This window comes from Bubalus bubalis, chromosome 12 (assembly GCF_019923935.1).
Source record: "Bubalus bubalis isolate 160015118507 breed Murrah chromosome 12, NDDB_SH_1, whole genome shotgun sequence".
Lineage (NCBI taxonomy): Eukaryota > Metazoa > Chordata > Mammalia > Artiodactyla > Bovidae > Bubalus > Bubalus bubalis.
The window spans coordinates 20324849-20335808 of NC_059168.1; positions in this window are offsets into that span (position 1 = coordinate 20324849).

A 10960-nucleotide genomic window follows, 5' to 3' on the forward strand; every position below is an offset into this window, starting at 1 on the left:
CCTAGAGAAATGAGCCATAATTACTCCAAAAAATATATGGACAGGAAATTGGATAGGAGCTTACAATGTTGTTTTGGGCTGCACAGATGGCCTTTTGTGCCCACAAAGGGAAATGAGAGTTTATCTCTGAATAATCAGATGGAATTGTACATAAAATCAGGAAAAATTTTGTCATAAACCATCTCATGATTGCAAGGGTTTCTATACACTGCAAGTCAATCCATGATCTTAGAGAGACATGGGTACAATATAAAGCAATCAGGTTTATGGTCATACATCTTACTAGATGTGCTATATTCTATGTGTTTTAACTTGTTTGTTCCTTGAGTTCAGCTCAAGAAAATGGAAAGAAAAAAAAAATCTCCCATTCAAAGTTGATGAAGTAAGTGACGTTCCTAGCACATGGAAAATATCTAATAAATGTCAGTCAGTAGCAGCAGCAGCAGCAGCAGAAATGAAAGCTGACTCCCAAGTTCTCAGACTCCACCCATCACAGAGTCCTTCTCTGCCCTCAGTGTCCCACAGCCTTGGTTCCATGTATGCTGCTCATCTACAGCCAGTGGAAGCTCTAGAATTGTTGAGTAAGATGAGCTTGTGTGACAGGAAAAGCAAAATGGAGTTGGTATTGCTAAGAAAGGGAAAGTGAAAGTCAGTCAGTTGAGTCCAACTCTTTGCAACCCCATGGACTATGCAGAAGTCCATGGAATTCTCCAGGCCAGAATACTAGAGTGGGTAGCCATTCCCTTTCTCCAGGGGATCTTCCCAACCCAGGGATCAAACCCAAGTCTCCCACATTACAGGCAGATTCTTTACCAGCTGAGCTATCAGGGAAGCTAAGAGTGCTCTGAAATGGAACCAGGAGGCCATTAAGGTAATGTGGGTTAGGCACATCTCAGCCTAGATGGAACCTGACCTTTGGACTTGACAAAGTTATCCAAAACATCTGCCAGAAACTCATGACAGCCTATCTACTTATCAGACCCTTACTCTAAAATAACTTCTGACAGTTTATCAACTAATTAGACCCTTACCATTAAGAAACAAAACCTCCTGATTCATTAAGGACAAATATTTTTCTGACTTGCATCAGAGTTGATCACAATTCTCACCAGCCAACTTTTAAAAACCTTGCAGTTTCTTGTCCTGATAAGCCTCTGACTCTTTCTCTTCCCTGGAACACCCTTTCTGGGTTACTAGAATTTGTGTCTCTGAAACTGCAATTCTTGGGATGCCATATAAATTCTTGTCTTACTTGCAGCCTCCTGCATTACTTTTTTGGTGGACACTTGGGAAGACAATGGGCCTGGGTTGTGGGACATAGAGCCAACTGCTGGGAGAATCAGGGTGCAGCTGAGTTTACCTGGTGGAGGTGATCACTATCCTGCCCACTGTCCAGCCAACGCCACCAGTTACAAATTCACCTACAGGGCTTCTTGAATGAACTTGATAGAATCCAAACCTAGGCTAGTTCTTCCTTTGGAACAATCCATTTTTCCAGCAGCAAAGTACAACCTTTCCTTAGTGCCCTCCTTCTGCAAATTACAAGTGAGATATATTTTAGTCACATGCTTGGCCAATTATTTTATGTGTTTGTTATGTGTTCATTTTGTTTTACGTGTTCATTTTGACCACATACTTTGCTACATGCTCATTGTGAGTGGTGTTTTAAAAGCTATTAAAGATCAGGACTTTAACACTCACCCCACCAAGTCATCCATTGGTATCAGCACGAGCTCCCAGCTTCACAGAGGTAGCTCCTAAGAAAATAGGAACTCATCAGGGCAATATTCTTGATCCTGATACCAAAGTAATATGGGAATCTGCAGCTTGTTTGCATTCTCAACAATAGAAATTACAGGTGTGGCCCTCAGAATCCTCAGAGACCTTGAAAAATGAGGGGGCAGGGTGGGCAATGAGGAGATCTAGGGAGGCATGATGGGAAGATCTTACCTCCCTGACTTACCCTGTCTACGAATCCTTTATGCTGAAAGCTATTTATGCCAGCCGCATTCTCTGAATTTGCATTTGGAATGTTGACTGAAAAAAATTTACAACATAAGAGTAATAAGTTCTATGAGGACTATAGTCAGAGAGACAGCCTCTCAGGTAGCTCCAAGGAACTGCTCCAAAGAGATTAGAGGAGAGGTTAGTATATATGTGATTTTGGTGTGGGGGCGGGGGGAGATATGTGCCATCAAGTACACATTTTGGCAGAAGGTTGCTGCTCGTCACCAGGGGCATATGTCGCTGTTAATGATTTTAGTGCTTTTCTAGATATGAGAAGATGCAAGAATCTGGGCTTATAAAACGTTCTCCTCAAAATACCTGTCTGTTCAGCCAGTTGTTCCCAGAGCATAGGGTGCCTCATTCCTGATCTTGACCCTGAAATAAGGGTGCGTGAAAGGTCAGCGATGGCAGTGCCTGGCTACTTCATCCTTATGGAGGCAAGATGGCGAGTCACAAGTTTTCATCCAAAGGTGTAGTAGTGATGCTCTGTGGATGAGTCAGGATCTCTTGTCCTCACCCCAAAATGACACCACGTTGACACTTCTTTGTTCTACCATCTCTCTTCTTTGGTTTCAGATGAGTGTAGTGTAGCCTTTAGGTCAGAGGACTTATTAAGGAGGAATAATCAAAACTAAAGCCTTGGGATTTCCATGGTAGCACAGTGGATAAGAATCCACCTGCCAATGCAGAGGACACGGGTTCGACCCCTCCTCCAGGAAGATTCCACATTCCACAGAGCAACCAAGCCCTGCACTACAACTACTGAGCCTGCATGCTGCAACTACTGAAGCATGCATGTCTAGAGTCTGCTCTCTACAAGAGAAGCCAGCACGCTGAGAAGCCAGCTCACTGCAATGAAGAGTAGCTCCCGCTCTGCTGCTGCTGCTAAGTCGCTTCAGTCGTGTCCGACTGTGCGACCCCATAGATGGCAGCCCACCAGGCTCCCCCGTCCCTGGGATTCTCCAGGCAAGAACACTGGAGTGGGTTGCCATTTCCTTCTCCAATGCATGAAAGTGGAAAGTGAAAGTGAAGTCGTGTCGGACTCTTAGCGACCCCATGGACTGCAGCCCACCAGGCTCCTCCATCCATGGGATTTTCCAGGCAAGAGTACTGGAGTGGGTCGCCATCGCCTTCTCCCGCTCACCACAACCAAAAAAAAAAAAAAACAAACCCAAGAAGCAAAGCAATGAAGATCCATCACAGCAAAAACAAACAAAAAAGTCTCAGACTTCCCTGGCAGCCCAGTGGTTAAGATTCTGAGCTTCCAATGCAGGGGGTGTGGGTTTGATCCCCTGGTCAGGGAACTAAGATTCCATGCATCCACATGATGCATGACAAAAAAAGAAGGGGAAAAAAAGCTTCTGTATACACAGAATGAGTTAGAGCAGTAGACCAAAATGTGAACTTTGAGAAAGAGAGATTGGAGGGGTAAGGAATATGGAGTTCCAAATTTTTATTATGACCGACTTCTCAAAACCTGGCAAAAAAATTTTTGAAACTGGAGTAGAGAAGGGAAAGAAATTCAAAAGTGTTTGCTATTTAACTAAGTTGAAGAAAAAGAATTGAACTTCAAACGAAAATAATGTTCAGAGAAGAACATGGGGCCCATTCAAGATGTGGAGGAATTATGAGCAGGGCAGCACCTGCAGAAAGAGACTGGATGGTATTTGAAAAAGTGGGATTCAGATAGAGGTTCACACACACACACACTCTCTCTCTCTCTCACACACACACACACACACAGCTAAACACAAATACTTTAATGATTCCCCTTTCCTGTGGTCTACTTTAGAATTCACCCCAAAGCCATTTGTTTTTGTGGTGGTTCAGATTGTGTTTCACTTCTTACTACCTCCTACTGTGTATTCCTGATTCCCAGAGTTTGGCTGAATAAGGGAGAGGAAGTGAAATTCAAATCACTATATTTTATCCATTGTTGGCCTTTCAGCTAAGAGATATGAGAGGTGAAGAGGTGCCTGTGGCTAAATTGTGGTTTGTAGAACATGTGGATGTTGTTTATTTTTGTTTTTAGCTACTGTACCCATATTACCGCAATTTACCACATAAAGTCCTGTTTGGGCAGGAAGGAGAAAGACTCAACAAACATTTGTTGACTGCTTTGACTCCACTTCTCTCCTTCTCTTAAACATTCCTCAGCAGAGTCTTAGCAACCTCCCAATACAAAATCCATGCTAAAGTCCAGTTAATCCAGTCCTCAATAATGTGCTAACCAAAGTGGTCTAAAGTTTATACCATCAAAGGTTTTATAACATGTTCTTTACTGTTAGAAATAATGTAAAAAAGAGGAATTCTAAACTACTCAGGAGGATAAGGTGTTTTCAAATAGTTTAGCAGTAAATATTTGATATCAAAAAGAAACATGCTAAATGCAAATGAGATTTCTCAATGCGTTAAAGCAAATCGGCAAAGATCTTAACCAGGGAATGCTGAGGGCACTTTCTGAGCCACTAATTCATGTCATTATATGTACATATTAATTACAACAATGCATCCTTTTTTGTAGTTATCAGCATTTCATGTCATTCACTAACCTAGTTTGCCCTTCAATCATTTTACAGCTAAAGAAATGAGGTTTTACTATAGTTTACAAAACTATGTAACAGGAAGTATGTTTATCTAGAATTGGGTGTTTCTTTCTCCTTATTTAATCCAGAAAGGAGAAAAAAAAAGCAAATTCTGTCCATCAAGATTAGGGCTGGATAAAAAGACAAGTGTCTCTGAGATCAGTAAGGATTGCAAATGTGATTTGGAAAAAGAGACAGAATCCAAGAAGTTAGAAAGCCCAGCTCAGTGTAAAAAGTGTCTTCTGTTAGAACATGGATTCCAGTTCCATCCTACCAAGCTGGGCATAATCATCAGGGAATTTAAAGTCCCTAAAGTTTCTCATGACCCAGAGAGAAACTCAACCCTCCAATGTATTTGGAAAGGCACCAGCCATATCAGACTCCCAGAGAGCCCTACACATTGGGGTTTGGGGGAGAACCCCAAGTTATCAAGGAGAAATTGATCTCTTGCCTCTATGCTTGATGGTAGGCATCATTTCAGAGTCATCGAAAGAAGACACGCTTTTTTTTTTCTTTTGGAAACTAGACAGTTGAAAGAGAAGGCAAAGACAAAAAGGGAAGATATATAGCATATTCCAGGAGTCTCACATATTCATAGACTCTTCATCTGGGAATCTACATTCCACTGAGGTCACGTCTGCCTTCTGCAAGTCTTACCACTCTTTATCCTAACTTCAACTCAGTAACTTGTTCAACTTTGACCGAGAGACATTTTTAAGAGAAGTCCTATAAAAGCCCAAAATTTTAGATGTGGAAAAGGCCATCAACATCTGCATAAAACTGATGTACATGCATGATTCAGAGGAGGAAATTGGCCTCTGTGTATTATCTACTATTAAAATTAATGTGGTTTAATAAACAGGCTTCAGGCTGTGTTGAGTGGGTCAGTCTGTTCTTGGCTCCTGGAGTCTGGAGAGGGTATGAGAACCTACTAGATGATCTTATGCTCATTCCTATCCCTGTGCCTTTATTCATGCTGACTTCTTGGCCTGGAATTTCCATTTGGTTTGTCATTTAAGGCCCCACTACAAGTTCAATTCCCACAATGAATCTATCCCACAAACTTTTGCCCACAAGCCTTTCTCTCTTTCCTCTTTCTTAGTATCACCAATTACTATAATGCCCCCTTTAATGCTAGACTGTAGAGTAAGCTTTGTTTTATTACATATGGCTCTCCTTTACCCTCCAATACTTTTTAAGTTTTTTAAGGCTTGAATTTTTTTTTCCTCTCTCTAAATCTCTCTTTCCTCCCAATCTCTATTCTTCTCTCTTAATTTTCTGCACTGGGAAACTAATGATAACAAATATTTCTTGTATATATACTCTGTGCTGGTAAGTATACTGAGTAACATGCCTTATCACAGAGCATATGTTGAATAAATAGTCACCAAATTAAATTGAATTTAGTTGAGAAAAATGAATACAGTTTATAAGTCCTTGGTCATTGAATCACCTTTAACCATCCTCTTCCTTTCCTTTTCACGACTCTTGGGAATAAGGGTCACTTTCAAGGAAGCAAGCATGCATGCTAAGTAGCTTCAGTTGTGTCTGACTCTTTTTGACCTTATGGACTATAACTTGCCAGGCTCCTCTGTCCATGGGATTCTCCAGGCAAGAATACTGGAGTGGGTTGCCAAGCCTTCCTCCAGGGGATCTTCCTGACCCAGGGATAGAACCCAGGTGTCCCGAATTGCAGGCAGATTCTTTACCACCAAGCCACTGGGGAAGCCCCTACCCCCAAGGATACTACTCCACAATCCCATCAACATCACTACAATTTCAGTTAGAGCAGCTCAAAAGGAAATCAAATTCAAGGACTTTCCTGGTGGTCCAGTGGATAAGACTGAGCTCTCAATGCAGGGGGTCCAGGTTTGATCCCTGGCGGGGGGAACTAAGATCCTACCTGTCATGGGACAACTAAGCCCATACACCACAACTACCCAGCCCACATGCTCTAGAGCTCTTGTGCCCGTGTGCTGCAACAAAGACCCAGTAGCCAAAATAAATAATAAAAAAAGAAAATCAAATTCAGTTATTTGAGAATCAACTACATGACCACAAGATGACCTGACTGGGGTGGTCATTAGGTTCTAGGCTAAACACCCCTCAGAGAGAACAATAAGAGAGAATCCCAAGCAGGTGCTGATATCCAGTCTACAACATGACAAAGCAGTTAAGTTCCATTTTCATTCACTCACGACCCAGCTCCCCACTGAGCCTTCCCAAGCCATTCTTCTTCATATGCTCTCATCTGCTTCCCCTTAACCCTAAGCTATCCTAGAAGAATCATAATTCACCTCCAGTTCCCCTCTTCTCTCCACGAAAATGAAAGATAAGACTGTAAGTATATTTAGTTCTTCTTTTAGATGTTTAAGTTGACTTGATTTCTAGCTGAAATTAAAACTGGCCAGATGAGGCGGTTTTAAGGAATGGTTCCTTCTTATTTTGACCACCAAATCAGCACCATGGGCTATTGTATATCTGAGTCCACCCAAAGTCAGTCAGTTAAATAGACAATGCCTGGAGCTGTATATACACTATCAACATGACTCCTTCAAATGAATCTTTATTCGTTTGTTTAGTCTATAACAGAAAGCCAACTGCCTCACTTCAGTCCAGAGGGGGAATGCTGAGATGTTGCATAAACTACATGCAGTTTTCCAAGCTGCAGGAAATTTGAACTGAAACATGGACTGAGAAAGCCCATAATACATTTACATGTTGGACTGTTGTTTAAACTCTTCTCACATGCAATGAGCTCATATTAAAAAATGTTTTGACTCAACATGTATAAGGGCTTGGCAAGAACTCATGAGGAGTGCCCTGTCACGGGAAATAGGAGAAAAACAAGGCCGCCTGAGCACATTCCCAGGCCTTCATGGGCCAGGGTTTCTGTTATTTAAGAAAAAAAAAAGGCAAATAGACACTCTCTCCTCTCAATCCATAACTAATTCCAAGGTTACAATAAGTCTATAGTCTCTTTTCCTATGGCTTCCTCCTACAGAGTATCCTAATGAAGTATAAGACTTTATATTAATATATGTTCATTATATATTATGTTTTAAGGAGTAGATCTGGTAGATATTAACCAATACCTGTTTGGGTTATGCTAAAGTCACACGTGTTTAAAATGGCCACCATTTCAGAGTGAACTGCATGCAAGATACGTATTGCTTTAATAAATAATTTTAACATCTGAAACCAATCCACATTTTCCTAGGACACACTGTTCTGCATGAGTCTATAAAGGCCCCGGGTTGTTAGCCCTAAGGCTCATAGGTTTGTTATTCACCAGTATAGATGCCCCATAACTTGGGTCCAGCCACAGATTCATGCTCTGATTTTAACCCTTCTTGAAAAAGTCCTTGGAAGGGAATATCAACACAATTCCTGCATAAAGTTTTCATCCTCAAAAAAGACTTTCTATTCTTCTGTTTCAGTTGGACCTGTAGGTAATCTATGTTAAGGAACTAGAATGGCTGCCGTGAAAAGATCACGCAGAATGCCATGCTGAGTGATGTAGACTTTGTGTTCAGTTGCTCAGTCGTGTCCGACTCTTTGTGGCCCCATGGACTTATAGCCCACCAGGCCCCTCTGTCCATGGAATATTCTCCAGGCAAGAATATTGGAGTGGTTTGCCATTTCCTCCTCCAGGGGATCTTCCTGACCCAGGGATCGAACCCGCAACTCATGTCTCCTGTATTGGCAGGTGGATTGTTTACCACTAGTGCTGCCTGGAAAATTACAATGTAGACTTAATTTTTTCCATTAATGGTGTATTCAGTAAAGTTCTAAAAGTCTACTTGAAGATATTAATCCAGCAAGAGTAGGACGATGTATTCAAAGGAGTGGGCACTCTAGAGAGCTGTAGGGAGCAGATTAAGGAAGAAGCGATGCTTAGAAAGAAGAATTGAGAAGCCATGATAATTGAGCAGATATAGGGGATAAAGAAGAGAGGTGAATGGGATACAGGAATGATAGCAAGGTTTCTACCCAGAGATCTGGGAGACCATTGACAGAAGTAGCAAACCAGTTGTAGGAGCCAGTTGGCAATGAATCAAGTAAAGGGTTGAACCCAGAGAATCTTAAAGCTGGAACAGGTCTTAAAAAAAACACAAAGCCCAACTTTCTGCTTTCTCTATGTATTTCAGAGACAAAACTGAGGCCCAGAGTCAGAGGTCTGGTTGAAAGACTGGTTGAGTTCTGACAGCTAGTTAACATGAAGCATACACTAGTACCCACTGTTTGGTCCCTTGGTTCTTTCTGCCTTGTGATCGTTGTTCAATTGTCTTGTGCAAAAACTAGAAATCTTTTGGTTGCAGGTGACAGAAAACCCAACCCAATTTGACTTGAGCAAATGAGGAAAATAATGGGTTCATATATCTTTAAAGTCCAGAGACTTCAAGTGAGGCTTGGTTCAGCAACTCAACAAGGTCACTAAGTGCTTAGTTTCTTTTTGTCTAGTTTCTGCTCAACACCGTTAGTGTTTCCAAGATGAGTGTGAACATGTCCCTGGTCTGTGTGTGTTTATTCATTCATATTTAGCAGGAAGGAGAGAAGATCTTTGTTCTGGAATTCCAAGTAAAAGTCTTAAGATTTAGTAATTGGATCTGATTACTCACACATCCACCCAGAAGCAATCACAATGACCAGGAAGTCAACTATATTGATCTGGGTCACATGCTGCATTCCTGGAATCAGGTTTCTTAGAGTCAGATGGATCCTCAAACTGAAATGAGGGCTATTAGGAAAAAAGACAACAGAAGCTGCAGGGCCAACCAAAAATGTCTATTACACGTTATTTGACTAAATCTCTTTATTTCAACATCAAGTTTATAGCCTTTGTGTTAGGTACAATGATTAAATAGTTTGCCCAGAAGTTTCAAAAATACATCATATAGAAATCAGAGTCTCCATACTCACCACAATATTGAGAAAAGAGAATCAGGTTTAACAAACATGTTTTAAAGGGGAAGAAAAGTAATTAGCATGAATAGAGTCAAACTGTAGGCAAATAAAACCAAGTCTTTGCCCCTGAAAAACATCTTAGGCAGTGTTCTCTAAAGCCACGTAATGTCTGGAGTTGCTGTGCGCTGGGGCCTTTTCCCCTCACTTCAGTTGTGGGCTGGCTTGGTGACTGATGACCCTACATTATGAAGACTCTTGTCACTCTGACATCAATGATGAGTGGTGTGGCAAGGTTTGGTATAGCTCTGATAATTACTTTAGAATGACTCTAAACTACCTATCTATTTTTTTTTTCCTACACCATTGCCTAAGGAAGTCTTTAGCAACCACTGGTACATGCTTCTGAGAAACATTTGACCACAAGTGTCTTAGATTCAAAACATATTACTTTGTGGGAAGAAAGGCACCACCCAGCACACACACCCATCCTAATTTTGAATGGGCTTAATTTCTAAATTCTAGACACTGCCTCACAATGCTATTAAAAATAGTAAAAGCCTCATTTAAACTCCTGAGGCTGAGCCCACAAACATGGACTAATGGAGTTCCTAAGAGAAAGGTAGGTATCTGGACCACATTTCTAAATTTTGAGATGTCTGGAAGATGAGGAAGATGATCTCATGGCAGGAATGATTTTCAAAATATTTGACACTGACCAGTCAGGGCAGATGGGCAACCAAACCAAGTACACACGGGTCTTTACAGGTTGCCTTTCCTTAACAGTGAAATACCAGCCAGGTGGACTGAGATCTAAAGAGGGAAATTAGGGGAAGGGTGGGAGGGAGGCTGAAAAGGGAGGGGACATATATATATACATATAGATGATTCACTTTTTTGTATAGCAGAAATAAAGAAAACATTGTAAAGCAATTACACTCCAATAATAAGTGAATAAAATTTTTAAAATAAAGAGGGAAACCAACATAAGATGGTGTTGGAGCAAGCTCATCCTAAGTCAACAGGGACAACCAATCCCAAGGAGGAGGCGCAGATGAAACCAAGAAAGGAAAGACACGAAAGAAGCACAAGTGAGAGGTGGGAGGAGAGAGACTGGGACAGCAGCGCAGAAGCAGGGAAAGAGAGGAAAGAAAAAAGAACAGAAGAAAATACGGGGGCTTTCCTGATGGCTCAGTGGTAAAGAATCCGCCTGTCAACGCAGGAGACATGGGTTCTATCCCTGACCTGGGAAGACCCCATATGCCACGGAGCAACTAAGCGTGTGTGTCACAACTACTGAGTCTGTGTTCTAGAGCCACCTGCCACAACTACTGATACCCACACACCCTAGCGCCTGTGCTCCTCAACAAGAGAAGCCACCGCAATGAGAAGCCTGCACACCACCAACCGGAGAGTAGCCCCCGCTCACCACAGCTAGAGAAAAGCCCATGCAGCCACCAAGA